The sequence below is a fragment of the Sarcophilus harrisii genome, chromosome 6 (genome assembly GCF_902635505.1).
Source record: "Sarcophilus harrisii chromosome 6, mSarHar1.11, whole genome shotgun sequence".
NCBI classification, from domain to species: domain Eukaryota; kingdom Metazoa; phylum Chordata; class Mammalia; order Dasyuromorphia; family Dasyuridae; genus Sarcophilus; species Sarcophilus harrisii.
Genome location: NC_045431.1, coordinates 179,835,766 through 179,857,976, shown reverse-complemented (window position 1 = coordinate 179,857,976; position 22,211 = coordinate 179,835,766). Strand labels below are relative to the sequence as shown.

General features: G+C 40.3%; 1 pseudogene; it reads left to right on the top strand.

Annotated features, from left to right (window-relative positions):
• Positions 1 to 19,276: 19,276 nt before the first annotated feature.
• Positions 19,277 to 21,983, top strand: LOC116419933 (annotated as a pseudogene).
• The last annotated feature ends 228 nt before the right edge of the window (positions 21,984 to 22,211 follow it).

The window sequence follows — 22,211 nt, the reverse complement described above, 5'->3', positions numbered from 1 at the left end:
TTCACCTAAGATAACTTATTCTTAGTTACCTTAGTTGACCTATTTGTACTTACCTTCCTGTTCTTTACCAGTTCCTAGCCCTGCTTTCAGACACCAAGCAAGATACTAATTCTTCCTATACCTTAAGCTCATCTACTTTTAGTCCCAGACTCTAGCTCTAATCCTGTTGGAGAGGAGAGTTTGATGGGTCAAGGTTTCCCCCAATTCTTTCAGGGCCTCTGGATCCCTAAATGGCCCAGGATCTACTTTTAGCCCTAGATTTGCTACTCTGGGCTCTAGCTCTAACCTGTTGTAGAGACGAGTTTGCTATTGGATCCCGACTAACTTATGCAATTTTGGGAGAACAGACCTTTAGGTAGAAAAGTAACCCTCCCCCCACTTCCCATTGAGTCTACATATGAAAGCCTGCATCGGGTGAACCCCCAGTCTCGCTGCCTTCAGGCTTAGATCCCCCGGCAGTGCTCAGAGACCGGCTTTCAGGGTCTTCCCGTCCTGGCTGCTGGTACCCTACCAACGTGCTTTTACTCAGGGACCAGGTGTTCTGCCCTGAGTGACCCAAGGAGGCAGAGGGAACTCACACCCCAACTACTGCAGGCCAGGGAACCGCTGTGTTAGTGCAGCCCAAGAACCACAGTCTGGGACATCCCTGGACTCACTGAAAGGAGACCTGCAACACACTGCCCAGTCAGGTAACTTCCCCCACCTGCACAGGCCCTCCTACCTCTACTTACCTTTTTGGATAGAAGATGAAGTGGAAGATCTCAGAGGCTGTTGGGACTCGAGGGAGATGAGAAAAGCCTAGTGGCCAAGTGAGGCAAACTGACCAGCAACAGCCCCTCAATCCCAGAACGCTGCGGAAGGAGTCCCACCCCCACACCTGTGTCAGCCCCCTTCAGCCTCATCCTGAGAGCTCCAGCAGGAACCCGCCTGACTGGCTGAGCCACGTGGAGGGCAGGAAGAAGTGGGGGGAGATGGGGGAAGAGGCTGAGGGAGTTTGCAGCTGCAGGTGGATGGAATGTTGTGCATCTGCTGGGGGAAAGGGAAGGGGCACAGAATGGAACGTTGTGTATCCAAGGGGGGCTGTGCCATGGGTGGGGGGAGAACCGGCATTTCTAGTGTTTTAAGACTTGAAAAGCCCTTTGGGAATTGGATTTCATTTGACCCCCCCCCCCAACAACCTTGGAAGGCAAAAGCTAATATTATCCCCCTTTCAGAGATGAGGAGATTGAAGCAGGCCAGCACAAATGGCTCGCCCAGTCACCCAACTACTAAATGGGTAGTGAATGCAGGCTCTCACCCCCCAGGTCCAGCTGCAGACCCTACAGCATTACCTGGCTGCCTCCAAGTATTCCCTTCTACCGATTCCTGTCCATGGCAGGAGGCCCACTAGAGGGTTTTGGCTAATCTTGGAATCCTAAAGGTACCTGAAGGTCTGTAGTAACCCCAGTGCTGCGATTCCATTAATCAGTTCCCACACAAATGGGCTCAATACTCCATCTTCCTCACTCCACTCCCACTGACCTGTTCCCTGGATGTCCCAAAAGGGTGCCCCTGGAATCAGCAGAGCTACATTTCCTCTTCAACTCTTACTAGCCGAACCACCTCGGCCAAGGTGCTTAAACGTAACATGGTACTGAGCGGGAAAGGCTGTGGCAAGGATGAGATGAGAACCCATCTTCCATATTATAATATATAATAATTCAGATATAAAACCTCATGTCCAGCCAAGACCAGCTGTTATTCTAATTTATACCAGAAACTCTGGCTTCCTCCAGGACCATTCCCATCCCTCTATCCCCATGGTGATGCTCTCAGTAGACGTAGTTATAAGAAGTGATCTGGAATCAAGATGATGCTCTAGCCTCCAGTTCCTTCCGTCATTCAAAGTCTGCTAACATTCAACCCTAGGCATTGAACCCCCTTCCAATGCCTGTGGATCTGGTAAGTGTTCTCCTCTATGCTGATGATGCTCTGTTTGATAAGTGTCACAGGAGATGTTAAAGAATCCCAGTTACTCCAAAGAGACAGAAGAAAGATCTCCAACATCTTCAGAAATGGGATGAGTTGGGAATCAGAGATGAGACTCATTTAGCATCTCTCCCAGGAGCTACCAGTGTGTAACGCTCAATGGGTTTCTTGACACGTCTATCACCGACATGAACAGAAAACATTGGCTTTGTGAATAGTTAGCTTAATAAATTGAATTTCTTAACCTTTAATTTAAAAAAGGTGGGGGGGGGGCAGCTGGGTGGTACAGTGGATGGAACAACATCCCTGAAGTCAGGAGGACCAGAGTTCAAATTTGGCCTCAGACCCTTTATACTTCCTGGCTGTGTGACCCTGGGCAAGTCATTTTACCCCAATTGCCTCAGCAAAAAAAAAAAAAAAAAAAAATTAAAAAATGAACATTTCATCTTGACACACCTGTGCTTTAGACAAACTGCTCCTGGACTTCCAAGAAGCTTATTTCAGCAGGCACATTTGGCACCTGCTTGATAATGCAATGTTTTTGCTTCTCCATCCCCATGTACACATCCTATTTCAATGAAAAGGGGTAACTAAACCATCAAATTGAGAACAAAATTCCCAGCTTGGAGTGTGTCCTGGGTTTTAGGCTTAGGGTGGCTTAGGGAGGTGTTCAGGCCAGCCAGGCTTTGTTTTCCCCTCTTGGCTCTGCCTCTGAATCCAATTTGGTTCAGGTTCTGAGATAGCTCTCCCGTGCCCTTCCTGCTCCTCAGCTCCTTACAGGCAGTCATCTCTCATTTAAGGGTAAGGATTTTTTTTTTTTTGGCTTGTATTTCCATTACCAGGACTTAGCACAGTCTGTCAAAGTCAGCACAAAATAGATGCTAGTACAGACCTTTTCTCAAAGTTAGAGTTGTAGACACACACATTAGATTTCAGCATAATGGATTTTCTCTAATTCTATCATCAAAATAAAAAAAATTTTAAGTTAAAAAAATTCCCACACTACAATTTAAGGAGCCACTGGTCTAGGAACTCACCTGTACACTTAAACAGAACAGCTTTCCTAGGCCCTCTCCCCCACTTCTGTCTGCTTCTCACTAATGATTTAATAAAGGGTCTAGTCTATTTAAACAGAACAATTATCAGACGTGAAGGGGTAGCCACTGACAGACAGCTGCTGTTTTGGAGAATTCATAGCTTCCAGAGCAGCCCACAGGAGAGCTGTTGCTTTGTGATTTCTGAAGGTTTCCCCAACTGTCCACAAGGCAGTTTGTCCATGCTTACTTTTTTTTGTATGAAAAAAGTTAATTTAGATAACTGCCAGTGACCTGGAAAGATAGGATTTAGTGATAGTAAATATTGAATAGAAATGGTACCAACATAAGAGACCTGGGTCCTAAAAGAAATTTTACCAATTTGCCATGCAAATAGTGATTAAAAGGGGGGGAAAAAAAAAGTCACTTTGTTTTTTCCTTCCTCAAAGTTTTCCCTTTTTATTCTGATTTTTCTTTCACAACATGATTATATTTAAATAGGATTTAAAATGATTGTACCAGAATCTCTCAGGATGAGGCTTTAAAACACTCATCTCCCACATCACCCTAAAAGAGTGTGATATTTAACTATGATTTAGAAATATCCTTTTCCTTTCCTCTAAAGGCTCTTAAATGTTCAACATCAAAACTCAATCTAGTACTCTGGAAGCAACTTTTGCTGGCTTACAAAGAATGTCCCCATCTTCAAATCACATATTGAGGAAGTATTTTTAAAAGACTGAAATTCTTTAGCCCCAGAAAGCAGCATAGGTGGACTCTACAAAAAAGAGCCTAGCTGATTTCTAGGGTTTGCAATGTCTAGCCCTGGGGAGTCTAGTAGAGTGGCCAGTGTAAGACACTCCATACACTGGGATGTAAGATGGACTGTTTCCATTTTTAAACATTAACTTTTTTTTTTTTTTTTTTTTTTTTTTTTTTTTAAAGGAAGGAGACTTTATTACCATTTCCTTGATGGCTGGCACTACCTGCTGGCCAGTAACATGTCATGCTCATGACACTGACACCGTGGGTAACAATGAGGGTCCTCAGAAGATTATTTCAACAATACTATATGATGATCAATTCTGAGGAACGTGGCCCTCTTCAACAATGAGATGAACCAAATCAATTCCAATATAGCAGTAATGAACTGAACCAAAGAAATCTGGGAAATGAGTGAATCACTACATAGAATTCCCAATCCCTCTATATTTTTGTCCACCTGCATTTTTAATTTCCTACACTTAGTTCACTATTTCAAAGTCCGACTCTTAATACAGCAAAATAACTGTTTGGACATGTATACATGTCTTATTTAACTTATACTTTAACATGTATTGGTCAACCTGCCATCTGGGTCGCGGGGTGGGGGGAAGGAGGGGAAAAGTTGAAACAAAAGATTTGCGATTGTTAATGCTGAGAAGTTATCCATGCATATGTGTAAATAAAAAGCTATATTAAAAAAAAAAAAGAGGATTTTCCTTTCTTGCTCAGCACAATGCCTGTTTGAATCTATAGATGATAGGGAGAGGAGATGGTACTGTGAGTTTGTTTCCCCCACAAAGTATTCAAGTTTGAAATGATGGCAACGAATACCTGTAATATATAGATAACCAGACCGAGCTCTAAATTAGCCAATGTTGTTAGGTAAAGATGATGAGAATCTACTTGATCAGTTTGGACAAGAAGTCATTCCCCCACATTGGAAATTACCAAAAGGATGTAAAATTTAATTTCCATCCCTCATTCACATGAGCCACTGACCCTAAGAAGTCATCACAAGAGAACCCAAGAAAGATTAGGTCCTTCACCCATGAATACTACACCAGAAAAATTTGGACAACTTTTAGACTTTTAACAAGTCTGAGTGGAGAGTTTCTATGGGTTTTCGACTTGCCACAAATACAAACATGAAACACCTTCCAATTAAGATAACAAGAATTGGTTAACACCATGAAAAATACCCATTTTCCTAGCTACATTCTGAAAAATGCATTTTCATAATGAGGCAGATGTCTTGAAAAATGACTAGGGGGACTCTGGAAATTGAATACAGAACAAAGCATACTACTTTGACTTTTGTTGGTTTTTCCTTCCTCATGGTTTTTCTCCTTTATTTTGATTTTTTGTTTCAGAACATGACATTTTTAAATAGGATTTAAAATGTTTAAAATGATTGTATACAACTCATATCAGATTGTTTCCTATCTTGGAGGGGAGAGGTAAGGGGAAAAAAAATTAGTTTTCAACATTCATTTTTGTAAAATTGAGTACACCATCTTTTCATGTAATTGGGAAAAAAATAAAATGCTATTAACTGAAAAAAAAATGCAGGGGGTAGGGGGTAGAGGGCGGGTAGAGATTAGATAGTTTTGTATTTGATAAACAGATTATCAAATCCCACCCATCCTTAAAGCAGACCTTTACACTATGGCTTCCCAAAGTGGATCAAGAACCAATGAGCTAAGACATGGTTTTGTGATTATCATGATATTTTACATTAGTTTTCCTTTAATGAAGGACTTTCAAAACCTGATTCAGAGAATGGATTCAGAGATTTAATATCATTATCAAGGATTAAGAAACTCTTGGATTAGACCTAGATTTTCAAAAAAGACAAAAGCCCATTCAAATCACTGTTCTCATTAAAAATTTCTTGATGGTAATAATTACTATTTATCAGGTTTAGGGCAAAGCAAAACTGTAGGTACTACTGATAAGTTTAAATAAATGTTTACAAAATGTTCTTAATTTCATCATCATATCTTTATATTTTAAATTTCTGGATACATTTTAACAGACTAATTCAAAGTATTGATACAACTCACACCTGGCATCAAAGGAAGGGCACGGGGCAGCTAGGTAATGCAGTGGGTAGAAGATCAGCCCTGACCATCAGGAGGACCCGAGTTCAAATGTGACCTCAGACACTTAACACTTGCTAGCTGGCTGTGTGACCCTGGGCAAGTCACTTCACCCCAATTTGCCTGGGGGTGGGGGAGAGAAAGGGCACAACAATTTAGGGGCTGAGAATTCCTATCCTGTCAAGTGCAATGCTATGAGCAATGCTTTGCACTTCTATCCATTTCCCTTTTTTCTCCCCACCAAGATCCCCCCCCTTCCAGCAATGATCATATTTATCAACCATGAAAAAGTCCTAGTTAATTCCGAGGGCAGAATGAAACAGAAGGTTCTAGTTAGAGTATCAGTGGGTACCCGTTTCTCTTGGGTGTCTTCTTCCAGAAGAAGTAGATAGTCTAGTGTTCACAATGGAGGATGGATGTTCTTCCCATGGTTCTTACACCAATTCCTGAGAACATGGGATAAAAACTACCACTGAAAAAAATGGTAATTAGTTACAGATCTCCTTTAGGTATCTGATCCCTTCCCGTGTTCAAGAGCACCATAGCATAATACTTTTTTTTTTTTTTAAATGACATTATGACTTCGTTTAACAGGAAGATTTTAAAATAACTTTAAAAAAAAGTTGAGCTTCTGTATTTTGACCATTTGAAGGAAGCCTATAGACACTTTCATTGTTTTAAATTTAAAAAAAGAAAAAAGAAAAAAGTTCACAAGATTACAGAGAACTTCAGGGACACAAAAAAGAAAGGGAATTTCCTTTTATATAGAAATTACATTGCAAACCTAAAAAAAAAAAAAACAAAAAAAAAACCCTGAAAGGCACATAATGAGGTTAGCCAAGGACACATTTCCTTGCTTTTATATTTCTTTGTTAAAGATTGAAGTCTAGTGGCTTAAAAGTAATTGTTTGGCTAATTAGAAGGAATCCTATTGCTGGGGTCTCAAGCAGCCTTCAGAGGGATATCCATTCATAGAGGAACTTGTAGAAAACAGGAAAGAGTAACAAAGAATTAACTGCCCGTGGCAGTCTAGGTTGGGTAGCTTATATTATGATCTATTTAGATCAGATTCTCACTTTATAAGATAAGGATCCCATAATTCCTCCTTGCCCACTTCTTTGGAAAGATGCTCTTATCATTCCCTTCCCCTTCTTCTGATTAATTTATTTGAAGAGGACAAGAGAATAGTTCCCATCCATTCCCCCTCGCCTTCTGACTAATCTGAAGAGGACAGGGCTTACTGGACTGAAAATGCAGGCCACAGAGAGGGCCAGTGCTGTGTAGAGTCCTCATCACATGGGTGGGAGATGCTATTCTCTGATTCTCAAGGTTTCCTGCTGGCCCAACAAGCCATCTCGTTCACAAGGAAGGTTTTCTCTGTTAAGAGAAAGTTAAATTAAAACAATTTCCAATAACCTGGGGAAGACATCTTCTTTGGACACGAACCTTCAGAGGCCTGAGGACTAAGACTTCAGACCTTGTAACTAGACTCTAAAGAACTTTAGTTTGGGTGCTTTCTTACTGAAGGGCAGGTGCAATCAGAAAAGCAGGGCAACCCCTGCACTATTGGGCAGAATGCTCAGACTCCTTCAAAACCCAAATCTGGGGCAAAAGGTTCCTGGTTCAGGCGAAAAGATCAATGGATCCTTATTTTGAATAGTAATCTTCCAGAGGAGATAGATGGTCTAGTGTCCACATGAGGGAATGGATGCTCTTCCCATGCTTCTTGTATCAATTCCTGTGCACAGGACACAAATAAACTAAATAAATGAGGCTGAAGAATACCAGTCAGGGCCTCCTATTTATCCAACCCCTTCCTGTCTTTAAAACATTACAGTCAAATGCAGATATTTTGGGCTCACTCTATTCATCTTCCAACTCATATGGATACCCAATTTCACTGACAGACCCTGGTGGAGCTACCTTAATTTATTGATAAGTGTTTCCCAACCCAAACTAGAGGTGGAAGGATTAATCTTTGCCATTAATTCCCAAATAGGTGGCTCAATGGATTGAATGCTGGGTCTAGAATCATGAAGACCTGAATTCAAATTCAGCTCCAGACATTAGCTGTGTGATCGTGGGCAGGTCACAATCTGCCTCAGGATCAACTGTAAAACTGGGATTACAACAGCACCTATATTTCAGAGTTATTAGATACCCGAAAAGCACTCGCCACAGTGCCCAGCACATAGCAATAATAATAATTTAAAAAAACATTTATTAAATGTCTGTTATATTCTATAGTATTCCCTCCCATAAGTCTGTTCTTTGCAGTAGACTATATCAGAATATGGAAAAACCAAGTAAAATTCAACGGGAACCTTACATTCCTATTGGGACTTTGTTGTCCTTTGTTCAAGGGGATCATGAGATCACAGGGAGGGGATGCCATTGTACTTTTTTTTTTTTAAAGGACGTTTTAATTTTTAAAAGTATCTTTTTTTCTTTTTGCAAGAAAATTGGGATTGACTTGCCTAGGATCACTCAGCTACTTACTGCTATCAGTGTCTAAGACCAGATTTGAACTTGTGTCCTTTTGACTTCAGGGTTTGCACTCTAGCCATTGTACCATCTAGCTGTCCCCCTAAAAGGCCATTTTTATACAGCTGTTATATTTAACAGGATTCATGAAATTTTTTTTAAATTAAAAACTTCCCTTTAGCAGTCTGGTAAAACATGAGAACCACTTTAGGATCCCTTTTCAAAATTAAATTTTAAAGTAATCTACTTACCAAGATATCAAAAGAATAAGTTCCCAACTTCAGGTGAAGAACCATTGGTTTAAAAACTCACATTTATTAGCCTTTGAAAAAAAGAATTGGCCACCCTAATTTATGTCCAAAGAAGAACTCGACAGCCTTATGAAAAGCTAAATGGACAACTTTGCGTAAGCAAACAAAAGTAACATAAAAAGGGAAGCACACAAAGCTGGGAAATTTTTTTTTTTTTTTTTTTTTTTTTTTTTTTTTTTACAGTCAATGTTTGATAAAGGCTTCTCTGCCACCCCTTTTCCCTATTTTTGAATTAAAAAAAAAAAAAAACTAATCTAAAAATAAAACTCAAAACCCCCAAATCAGCAATTACCGGAGTTGAAGGGAAGGTCACATAGTTACTGCTTTGTCCAGCACACATGCCACTAAATATACCACATCCATCAAATGAGAAAGAAATGCTATCACAGATTTCTTCCGTTTTCTCAGATGTCTGCTATCCACAAGACAACTCAAACTGTCTTCTTTGACTGAAAAGAAAAACAAAATTACCAAAAAATATTTACAAAAATAATTTCTTTTGTCTTTAAGTCTTTTTTTCATTTCTGAGTACATTTTGTTTTTATTACAGCTTCTTATTGACAAAACATGCATGGATAATTTTTTCAACATTGACCCTTGCAAAAACTTCTGTTCCTATGCTCAAAAAGTTATCAAACTGTGCATACCCTTTGATCCAGCAGTGTTACTACTGGGATTATATCCCAAAGAGATTATAAAGAAGGGAAAGGGACCTGTATGTGCACGAATGTTTGTGGCAGCCCTTTTTGTAGTGGCTAGAAACTGGAAACTGAATGGATGTCCATCAGTTGGAGAATGGCTGAATAAATTGTGGTATATGAAAATTATGGAATATTACTGTTCTGTAAGAAATGACCAACAGGATGATTTCAGAAAGGCCTGGAGAGACTTACACGAACTGATGCTGAGTGAAATGAGCAGGACCAGGAGATCATTATATACTTCAACAACAATACTAGATGATGACTAGTCCTGATGGATCAAGGCCATCCTCAGCAACAAGATCAACCAAATCATTTCTAATGGAGCAGTAATGAACTGAACTAACTATACCCAGAAAAAGAACTCTGGGAGATGACTAAAAACCATTACATTGAATTCCCAGTCCCTATATTTATGCACACCTGCATCTTTGATTTCCTTCACAAGCTAAATGTACAATAATTCAGAGTCTGATTCTTTTTGTACAGCAAAATAATCTTTTGGTCATGTATACTTATTGTGTATCTAAGTTATTTTTTAATATATTTAACATCTACTGGTCATCCTGCCATTTAGGGGAGGGGAGGGGGTGGGGGGGGGTAAGAGGTGAAAAATTGGAACAAGAGGTTTGGCAATTGTTAATGCTGTAAAGTTACCCATGTATATATCCTGTAAATTAAAGGCTATTAAATAAAAAAAAATAAAAAAAAAAATAAAAAAAAAAAAACTTCTGTTCCAACTTTCCCCCTCTCCCATCTCCTTCCCCCCTGGATCTGCTCTATTTCTATTCATTTCCTTTTTTAATTGAAAGATACTTTCATTTTAACTAAATGAGAAGTTGTGTGCTATAAACCAATTTTAGGATGCCCTAGGATGCAAAATGCAATTGGAGAAACACAGTAGGTGACAAAAATGAAAAGATTTATGAGAGAATAATTAGGCAATGTTAAATGAATAGTGTTATACATCATAGGAACAAATGACATGAAAAGAGGGTGAAAATAATTCAGAGACCTAGCCACCAAGAGCCCCCCTTCCAGCAATGATCATAGTCATCAACCATGACAAAAGTCAAAATTAATTCTGGGAGAAGAATGAAGCAACAGGTCCCAATTCATGCTAGTATCAGTGGATACCTGTTTCACTTTGTTTTCTTCCAGAGGAGGTGGATAGTGTAGTGTCCACAATGGGGGGGTGGATGTTTTTCCCATGGTTCTCATGCTGACTCCAGAGAACATGGGACAAAAATGAAGGCTGAAGAACGCCAGTTAGCTATAGGACTCCTTTAGGTATTCAATTCCTTCTGTTTTCATACACACACACTCAGAAGTTCTGACCCAAGGCAAATCTCTGAAGCCATCAGGACCCCAACAAGGTGCAGAGCAGCTGCCCATCTGTCTTCATGAGGTTCACGCATTCAGACCAATGGAGAGAACAAAGGAGAGTTTCCCCACAGAAAAAGGGATAACGCCATCATCCTCTGCCTCAGTCAGCAATTATTAAGGCACTGTCCTTTCCAACTGGCAATCCGAGAAGGTGACCATGCCATCATTCCAGGACCAGTGAAAAGACCTAGGAAAGTTTCATTGAGCACAGAGGAGGCACACCCGTCAGATCTGTAGGCATGTGAAGGGCCGTCTGGCGAGCAAGGGATCCTCTTTGCTTGGCCATCAGAAGAGCAGAACGAGGGCTAGTCACCAAAAGGGGCAGGGGACCAGATTTTGGTTCGGCATAAGGAAGCCAACACATTTATAAAAGGATATTTTCAATTCTACACTACAATTTATCCATTGTACTCTTTAAGAGGACATTTTTATACAGCTGTTTTAACAGGTTCATGAAACTTTAAAAACTTCCTTTTGGTAGTCTGGTAAAGCACAAGAGAACCTTTAAGGATTCCTCCTCAAAATTATGGTTTTAGATGCATAAAATAAAGGATGTAAGATAGAAGAATCCCACTTTAATTTATTAATCAAAATATTAAAAATAAATTTCCAGACTCACGGTAAAGAACTCTTGGTTTTAAAAGAGCTCATACTTGTTCTTTGGGGGGGGCGGGGGGGGGAGGAGGGGAACCATTCCTGCTTCTCCACCATTCCCCTCCCTTTTGACTTCAAAGTGCTCATCTCTTCTACTTGAGCAATAAAGTGATGGACCCTGAGTGACTCCAACTGCTCTGTCTAGGACACGTGCTACTGACCATACCACATCCATACGATGAGAAGACAAGGCTGCTCCCCGATTTCTGTTGATTTCTTGATTGTAAACAAGGCAACTCATCTACACTGTCTTCTCTGCAAGAAAAGACAAATGGAGTCAATTCAGACAAATTTAAGAACCTACAAAGTTAGGTTTATTTAAAGTGACTCTTCAAGTTCCACCAAACTATATTAAAGGCCTGTGGACTAAAAAAAAAAAAAAAAAAAAAAAAAGTTAAGTGACATGCAAACAATAATTGGAAAGAGGATATGGATAACTTCTTGGGAAAATAAAACTCAGAAAGATATTAACCCCCTCCCAATGAAACATCAAAACAGAAAAATAAGAAAATTTTATCAAGTCTCCTTCCACCAATGATTGGAAGTCAACCACGATGAACAATGAAGTTTTTACCAGCTCAGATGGGAAAAAAAGATCCATAATTCGAGTATCAATGAATACCTCTTTCCCTTGGTGATCATCTTCCAGAGGAGATAAATGATCTAGTACCCACTTTGGAGGGTGGCTGTTCTTCCCATTGTTCTTGCACCGATTCCTAAGCACAAAATACAAAGAAACTAAGAAATTAGGCTGAAGAGCACTACTCAGATGCAGTTTTCCTCTAGTATCCCAACATTTTCTGTATTTAATAGTCCAGAGAAATGCGAAAGTTTGTGTGAAATGTGAGTTACAAGCTAATCTTCCATTCACTCCCAATTTAAGCAGGTTTCTGGTTTCTCTCCTGACCCAGTTGGACTATTTGATTCTAAATTTTAAAAAATTGCATATGAAGAAGGGTTTCATAGAAGAGAATTATTAATGGCTATAGTTCAACTTCATATAGTTAAATCTTATCCAACAGGATTCTCTTAAAGAGCACGTTTTTCAAAAAAGTACTTTTTCCTGTGAAATCTAGAAATGTGGTACTGGACCCAAAGAAAGCATTACTAAATGTTGGAAGTTGTGTGAAAATGTATTTAAGCCTCAGTTTCTTCCTTCATTTAAATGGGCACATTCCTACCTGCAGACTCATGCCCAGCACTGAAGTTTCAATGTAACATATATAACAGTATAGATACATAGTATGACTAAGACACAGTCACCCAATAAGTAGCAAGATTTTCCACATTCTTGTAAATATTATTTTACTATGGGAGAGAAAAGTGTGGAGGCGTCTGTCTCAGTGCTACTAATTGTGACAGCTTCTGCCCAAGTTTTCTGACCGTTACACATCTCTGAACAAGAGAAATACCATTTCAGATGCTTTAATACCTAAAAAAGCAGCAGCTATGGGGGCCTAGCAGAGAGCCAGGAAGGCCTTGGTTAGAGATGGTCTCAGGTACTCCCTAGTTGATTGGGCAAATCATTTTTCTTCTGCCTTACTTTGCAAATGAAGAAACTAACAGCACTGACTCCCAGAATTGTTGGAGAATTCAATGAGTTAATGTTAATATTCATGGAGGAATTAACTGGTCTTAATAATGTAGAGTTCCCATCTTGGGAGGGCAAAGGGCTCTAACTAGGACAATTCACACATTATATGTTACTAAGAACATTGCACGTACAACTTGCTTGTTATTGTCCATTTGGGGGATTCAATGGGTCTCCTTTTCTGGGTCACACTATGGGCAGGATGGCAGTCAGAAGAGCAGGAGCCCAGAAGGCGTAACTTGGAGGTAACATTCAGGTTCTAACAACTACAAACAACATTAATAAATCTATTTTAACATAGCCAGGCACTGCACTCAATGCTTTACAAATCTCATTTGAGCCTTAGAACATCTCTGGAAAGGAGGTACTATTATTGTCTCCATTTTATAGCTGAGGAAACTGAGGCAGATGGAGGCACAAAGGACTTCCACAAGGTCACACAATTCACGTCCGAGTATGAACTCGGACTTTTCAGGCTACAGGCCTGGCACACTCCACTGTGCCTGGGAAAAGGCAGACTCATTGCCTAGGAAGTCGGGAACCAAGATTCACGAACAACATAAATCCAATAATTTAATTTTATCACGGTTTTTATTTTCATTTAATTAAAAAAAAGTTTTCTGGCATTTAGAAAAGAAAAGGAATGAGCTTGTGTCTCCAGGCAGCTGGGTCTGTGGGATCCTGTGATTATGGCCTAAGGCTGCCAAGGCTAGGGAGGCAAGGAGCCTGGGGACAAGGAGTGTACTTGCCTTTGAGGTGGGGGGGAACTTGGTACATCAGCCCTCCGGATAATAATGTTTTGTAAACAACGGGTTTGGCTCCCAGCCGAACACCCTGGAAAAGAACAAGTGCAAGCTATCCAAGCTATCTTCATAGTCTGGCTCAAATAACATATCTGCATTTAGGGACAAATCAAGACCTATGAAGCCCCACTGAACTCACACCAAGGCCCTGGCACAAAGCCAACTAAGGCTCTTATTCTGGGACCCCCAAAATAAGGTTTCAGGGCTCTCCTCCTTCATTCCATGGGACTTAATGATCAAAAGTTTTGCTTTCACTGGGATGAGGGAAGAAGGTCCAGATCATCACTCCAAGTGGTTTGCCTCCAATAGGTATTTTTTCACATGACCAAACTTATTTTGCTGTACAAAAAGAATCAGTCTCTGAAATATTGTACAATTAGCTTGTGAAGGAAATCAAAAATGCAGGTGGGCATAAATATAGGGATTGGGAATTCAATGTAATGGTTTTTAGTCATTACCCAGAGTCTCCAATTGGTATTAATTTTACTTTCTAATATGCCCATATTGTAAGGCTCAGGGATACTTTTCTACCAATAACTGATGGCTTCCAAGAGCTTTTTAGGGCCAGGGAGAGTTCCCTACAGCCTCCCCCATGTTTCAGGACCAACAGCCTCTCTTTCAAGCAGGAAAGGTCTGGTCCAGCCCTGAGCGCCATTTTAAGTTCCCAGGACTCTAAAGTTAAAGCAAAAGGGATCCCAGGGCAGTATATCTGCTCCTTCAAGGACACTGGTGGCCTGGTCCAATGAAAAACAAAAACAAAAACAAAAACATAGTAAAGACTCAATCTGAAAATCCTAGCCTAGTGTCCTACTACCACAACCTGAAATCTGCTCGTCAATCAACTTCCAACTTTGGGCTTTTGTGATTCACTTTAATTCAAAGTTTTCATAAGCTACCCAAACTTTTTTTTTTTTTTTTTGAAATTTTTAAATTATAGCTTTTTATTGACAGAACATATGCATGGGTAATTTTTCAACATTGATTCTTGCACTCACTTCTGGTTCCAACTTTCCCCCTCTTTCCCCCCCACTCCCCTCCCCCTTAGATGACAGTCTCATACATGTTAAATATGAGAAAGTATATCTTAAATATAATATATGAATATATTTATACAGTTCAGATTTAGAAAGGTAAAAACCTGAGAAAAATAAAAATGCAAGTAAACAGAAAGAGTGAGCTACCCAACTTTCAATACCAATCAAATACACAAGTTTGTTCATGTTTAGCACGTGATTTCAGTGAACTGGTATCGTCTGTTACATTACACCATTATCAAGGGACTAAAATTGACTCCCAAATTGTACAATATTTTTGGGGAAAAGGCACAATTACAAAGTTGTAGAATCTACACCCATATTTTTAAAAACTCAACTTACCTTAGCAAGAAACTGGAAACTGAGTGGATGTCCCTCAATTGGAGAATGGCTGAATAAATTATGGTATATGAATCTAATGAAATATTTTTTTTTAATAACAAGAGCAGATTTCAGAAAAACCTGGAAAGACTCACATGAACTGATGTGAAATGAGCAGAGAACATTGTACATAGTAATAAGATTATATGATCAACCAATTTGAACAATGAGGTAGATTCAAGGTAATTCCAATAGATTTGTGATGGAAAATGCCATTTGTATACAGAAATGGAGACTGAATGTAAATTAAAGCATAGCATTTTCACCTTTTTTTGGTTGTTTGGTTTTCCCCTTTTGATCCGATTTCTTGTGCAGAATGATGAATATGGAAATATGGTTATAAGAACTGCACATGTTTAATCTATAATCATATCATTTGGGAAGGGGGGGAAGGGAAGAGAGGTTTAAAAAAAATTTAGAACACAAGGTTTTGCAAAGGTGAATGTTGAAACTCTTTGCAAGTATTTGGGAAAAATAAAATACTAAAATTCAACTTACCTGACAGATTGGCTTCCATCAATTTTCTATACATCATTATACAGTTTTCTTGGAGTGAAAAAAAACCATTTGAAACTGAAAAGCTACATGTAGGTTGCATGCACATTAATCAATCCAAAGACATGGATATTATGAGTTACCTGCTAAGCAGAGGTGAACTAGAAAAGCATTTTAGCCTTCCGAGAATGGGCTTCCTGGCAATCTTTAGAACAGACAACAGGAGCAGGGGACAGAGAAGCCAGTTTGGACCTTGAGCCATAAGAAGTCGTGGGGAAGGTTTCACAGTTGACAAGCATGTCTACAGGAGTTCAACTTTGTGTCTCTGGGACTATCATTAGTTAGGAAGTGGTAAAGGAGTTAAATGGGACTGGTGATCAAAGGGCACAAACACAGGGTACCTGTAGGGCCCAAGACAGGAAAAATTGGTAGCCTAGTGCCTGTCAGTCTTTTGGGAGGGAAGATGGCTGAGCTCTCAATCAAGTCTCAGGTAAAATAGTTTCAAACCTAAACTAAACCAAATATGTTACCAAGAACCTTAAGCCATCACAAATAAGTAGAAGATTTCAATCCACATACTTAATTTTTCTGATTTCTAAAATTACAGCCCAACGTAAAAAAGTCTCACAAATAAGAGCCAGATAGAAAATGATCCAATTTCATGGAAATGTGTAGAAAAGTCAAAATGCCCATTTTCAAATAATGTACTAGGTTTTATCAAAGGCAGAATGATTGCCTGTCATTTTCCCCAGGGGATTAAAAATAAAAGCCATTATCCAATTGTCTCTGGACACAAAGATTTCAATTACCTGTATTCTCTTCACAGAGAAGATGGAAGTTCCAAACATTTCCAAGAAGTTCATTAGAGCAACACACAATGCTGTTTTTTAATCAAATAATTTCTTTGCCTTGATATATTCGCCAAGATAAAATAAAACCTAGAGGAGAAATAAGATATTACTAAGAAAACCAAATGGTAGTTTGAAACATATAGATATATGGGGGGAGCAGGGAAGGACGGGGCAAATGACAAAATTGTTAGTGACAGAATATTGTTAAATATCTATTGTAACGAGACCTGGGATGGAGGACACCAATAATGAGTAATAATGCTTGAAACTTGAATGACGAACCAGGAGATAAGACTCAGAGGTAGCAGTTGGACAGGCAGGAGGATAATTAGGAGAGGAGAAAGTATTCTATAGAAGAAGGTTGTTAGCAGCATCAGATGCTGTGAGATATATCAAGAATGAGGAGGATTGATAAGAGGCCATTAGGTCTGGAAGTCAGATCATTGATAACTCTGGAGCAGTGTCAGTTAAGACAAACAAATATATTTTAGAGGAAAGAAGAGAAGTCCAGACAATGAGTCCCATCTCATTTCAAGTAGTATCACAAAAAAAAAAAAAAAAAAAAAAAAAAAAAAGAGAGAGAATCTTAGGATAACCTTTTTGGAAATGGTTCAGATTTTTAAAAAAATCTTTAATTTTAAACCTTTTCTGTTTAAATTTCAAGTTCAATTTTTCTCCCTCTTAAGCTTTCCCCTACCCACTGAGCAGGCAAGATATTAATCATATGTAGAAATTTTACATGATTCACATTAGCCTTTTTTTAAACCAAGAAAAATAAAATGAGAAAATTGTACTTTATATAATCCATATATAATCCATCCGTTCTCTCTCAAGGTGGACAACAATTTTTCATTATGAGACTTTTGGAATTGTCTTCAGATCATTGTTTTGCTCAGAGTAAATAGGGTATTTCATAGTCGATCATCACTACAACATTGATACTACTGTATGTAATCTCTTGGTTCTTACTTCACTTTGCATCAGTTCATTTGGTCTTGCCATGTTTTTCTGAAACAACCTTCATTTCATATAATACAATATTACTCCAACCCAATTACATGCCACAACTTGGTCAACAATTGGAGAATGGCCGAACATCTCCTTGATTTTCAATTCTTTACCATGATAGAAAGATAGAAAGCTGCTGTGGATTTTTGTATATATGGGTCCTTTTCTCTTTGATCTCTTTGGGATACAGACCTGGTAATGGTATTGATGGATCAAAATGCTGGCATAGATTTAGTTCTTTGGGCCCAATTCCAAATTACTCTCCAGAATGGTTGGACCAATTCACAACCATGAACTATTCATTAATGTACTTGGTTTTCTCTTCTCTCCTCCAGCATTTGTCTTTTCTGATGGGCACATGAGGTGGCAATTTAGAGGCGTTTTAACTTGCATTTCCTCTAATCAGTGATTTAAGAGCACTTTTATATAATCATAAATAGTTTTAATTTCTCCTAAAAGCTGCCTGGTTTTATCAATTGGGGAATGTCTTTCATATTTGTAAATTTGATTCAGTTCTATACTCTCTAAGGAGGTTCGGCTTTTATTTGAAAAGGTTAATACAAAGTTTAATATGACTTGTCTATGGTAACTTTTAGAAAATGTAGTTTTTTCCTTTTTTCATTAGATCTATTTTTGTTTGATTTGAGCTCAGTTGTTAAGCTTGCCTTTTTTGTTTCAGCCAAATAGATTTTACCTAGCCCCTTATTTTAACTCTGTTTTAAGGGTGTCTTATTGGGGGGGGGGGGTGAAAAACACGTCGTTGGATTCTGGTTTCTAATCTATTCTTCTATAGACTTTTGATTTGTTTTATATGAATGAGTTCGTCACCTTAACATGCAATTTTGATTACTGTATTTCTCTTCATCCTATTTTTTTGTTTGTTTCTTCTCCATTTTCTAATGAGTTTGTTAAGGGTTAGGGAGAACTGGGCATATTTGTAGCCAGTAGGGAAGCAGTTGGTAATTAGAGAGAGGGAGAATAGGGATGATAGGCTATCTGGGGAGAAGGCAGGAGGTGATGGCATGGAGGGGTGCATAGAGGACAAGGGGAGGCGACATCTCTGCATTGAGAATGGAATCAAGAATGGGAAAATAGATCATGTCAAAAGATTGAGATGAGGAGGAAGAAAAAAAAAAAGAATTCACAGCAAGTATTTTCAATTTTCTTAATAAATGACAAAGATGAGGTTTCCACTTGTGATGGAGAAAGGAATTCTTTTTGGACACCTGGAGAAGAAAGAATCCCAGCAACATTTATGGTAGCCAAAAACTGGAAGCAAAGTGGGTGCCCATTGTTGTGCCACAGTTCCCTTTTGATGTCCTGACCTAGTTTCCCCATTGTCCTTATCTCAGGTTATAACCATTCCTTCTTAATGTTTGATAGGATAAAGGTCTTATAGGTCTTATATCTTAGACTTTAGGTTATACTTATTCCCTCTTAATGTTTAATGGGATAAAGATCTTTATCCATTTTGGACATCATTAGAATATCAGGAGCCTCTCCAGTACCTCCCATTATGTTATCCTAGGTGCCTCCTCCCATTAGGTTATCCCCATCCAGGTACCTCCCCCCTCCATTATGTCATTGTTCTTGTTATCCTATAAAAAAGCTTGCTCTCTGATACTCAGTGCTGGACTCTTTGAGATGAGTCTCATCCAGCCCTGGGACCAAGATTCATTTGGTCCCAGTATTTCTCTCCATTTAATAAACTATTAAATTGGTCTTTAATCTCTGTCTCAGTTTCTCCAGCATTATACCTATCATTGGGGAAAGGTTTGCATCAATTATGGTCAAAGCATGGGATGGAATATCATTTTACTGTCAAAAATGGGGGTTTTGAGGAATTCTGAAAAGGCAGTAAAAGCCCCATAGGACTGACCCAGAGAATGAGGGACAGAAGCAGAGAAATAAACCAATGGATCCTGACTTCAACAATGCCAGTACAGAGAACATTAGACTAAACTTTTTCTGATTGGAACTGTTACTTGGTGGCTGGGAAAATGGAGTCTGTAACTTCTTTCTTTGGACAGTCTGGGGGACTGCAAGTACAGAACGGTGCATGGCCTGTCAGTCCCTGATGGCTGGGCACTTTTATTGGGGAATGTAGTGAAATAAATGTGACAAAGCCAAAAGGCATAAGAAAGGGGTGTTTTTTCTTTAAAGAAAAAAACTGGAATTTGGGGCTCTAGGTTCTGGAGCTTCAAAACACCTGATCCTTGATTTAGGTTGATAGGACCCAAGTATAAAAAGTGGTTGATGTGCATTGAGTACCCCCCTAAAAGGGCCAAACAAGTCTTGTCCTAGTTCCAAGGAAGGAACTCCCCCCTCCCCCAAAGAGGCTTTGCATAGGCCAGGAAAACAACATGAAAAAAGTATGCCTGAAGTTTGAGATCGGAAAAACCGAGAAGATTAAAGAGAGAAAGGACGTGAGACTCGGACACTACAATGGATGGAAGAATAAAGGTAAGGTTGCCCAGAGGCGTTTTGGGGAAGGATGGAGGGAGGAATGGATTTGGAGGTGGAAAAAGGATGAGAGAGAAAATGAGGAGTCCAGGGGATAAAGAGTGGGGCTTAAAGTAGGGATTAGGGTGTAATCTAAAAGGTCAAAGCTTGGCTTTTTCCCTCCGTGGGCCTTGAGACTGAAGATTTTTGTGAGCACCATCTTTTGGTCCAGAAGCTCTGGCTTCCAACTTAAGGAAGTTAGTTGGAATTCCAGGGGGATAACTATGTAGAGGTCCTAGGATGCATCATGGGGACTGGGGCCCAATAACCCTTGTGGTATATATGTACTACTTCCCCAAACTCCCAAGAATGGGGGAAATCATGCTGTTGCAGTAGTTTCCTGAGCTCCAAAAGCGGGGATCCTCAAAACTCCAGCAAGGGTAGTGAGGAATAGGGTTCCCCCCAAGTTCTTTTGGGGTGGAGCTTCCAAAATGAGGGAGGTTCCCCACATCCCAAAGCAGTGGGGCGTGGTTCCCAGGAGCCTTTGTTGCCTAGGGGCAGGGTTCCCCAAATCACCCTGGAGCAATTGGTCAGCAAGAGCCAGGGCATTCAGAGATTTCAAGTACCTGAAGTTCTGTCATTGGGGAGAAAGTTGAGCCTTATTCAGCTGGGCCTCAGAGTTGAAAGGGGGGCAAGGAAGGGGATTGGCAAAGAAGCCAATTGAGGCTGGAGGCAGGAGGAAAGTCTTCTTCTGGAGAGGTGACCTCCAGTGAAATAGACTGACTTATTGAAGCCCCTCCTTGGAGCTTAGGGACCAATTGAGTCCTTGACAGTTCTCATGGCTTCTGACTGGTTGGTGTCTATACCCCCCACAGGTGATCCAGACAAATGCAGAATCAAGACATATAAGGTGGTGGTGATGGGTCCCAGTTGTGTGGGCAAGAGTGCACTGACCATTCAGCTTATTAAGAATCAATTTGTGACGGAGTATGACCCCACTATTGAAGACTCCTACCATAGGCAAACCGTGGTGGACAAAGAGCCGTGCCAGCTGGACATACTCGACACCACTGGCATTGAAGAGTATTGCCCTCTGAGGGACCAGTTCATACACTGGGGGGAGGGCTTCCTCTTTGTCTATGCAGTGAATGACTTTAACTCTTTTAAGAATGTTAATGTCTTCTGGGACCATCTGCGGAGGCTCAAGGACACCAACCACATACCCATGGTGTTGGTGGCCAACAAAGTGGACATGGCCAACAGGCTGGTGGACCCCACACTGGGCAAGGCGGTGGCCAAGAGCTTTGGGGTCCCTTTTGTGGAGACGTCAGCCAAGACTGGGCAAGGTGTGGAGCAAGCCTTCCATGAACTGGTTCGTGAAATTCGAAGGATACAAGCTGAGGAGAAAGAGCTCAAGAATTTCCCTAATACTAAGAGGAGGCAGACCTGCAAGTTCAGGCATTGCACAATCCTGTGAGCAGGTGCACCCTCACACTGATCCTGCCCCTATTTACCCCTCTCCTCTGGCCAAGAATACCCCCAAAGCCCTAGCTATTTCCCAAGCCCTCCATCTGGACCCTTCTGCCTGCTCTTCACTGCCAAACCCTTTTGGGCCTTATTGGGATTTCTTCAGGAGCTTCTTGGAGGGACCCGTTTGTTTCTCCAAGTCCTTTTGGGATTTTTGATTTGTTTACCCTTTTGAGAAGCAATGAATGACTATCTCCCTGCCTTGGGATCCTGACCAGGACTCCATCATCCCTCCTTGAGTGTGCAGCTGTCCCCAGTCTCTCTGGCTGCCAGAAGCTCTAGACACAGCCAGGTCCCTGGCTGCTCTCTCATCAGCAGCCTCCTCTCTGCCTTCCTTGAGGCAGTGTGTGGGATTTTCTTTTTATTAGGCTTTCCCCTACTTCCCCCCCAGAGATCCTGCCTCTGGACACCAGGCACTAGTGATTCTCCCTTCTTCCCCTGGGCTTGAGTCTGGGGCCAGATCACCCCCCCCCCCCCCCCGCCGCCCAAAAGACTTTTTTTGTGGGGGTTGGGGGGTGCCCTGCTCTAAAGTGGTCCTCATTCAGTGACCCTCAAAAGACCAAACTGGAGTTTTGGGGTTTGTTTTTTTTGTTACTAACATTGAGTGAGTCACCCCTTGTTCTCAATTTGCATATCATCTGGGGCACTTCTGATAGCAATGAGGAGTTTGGGTGGAA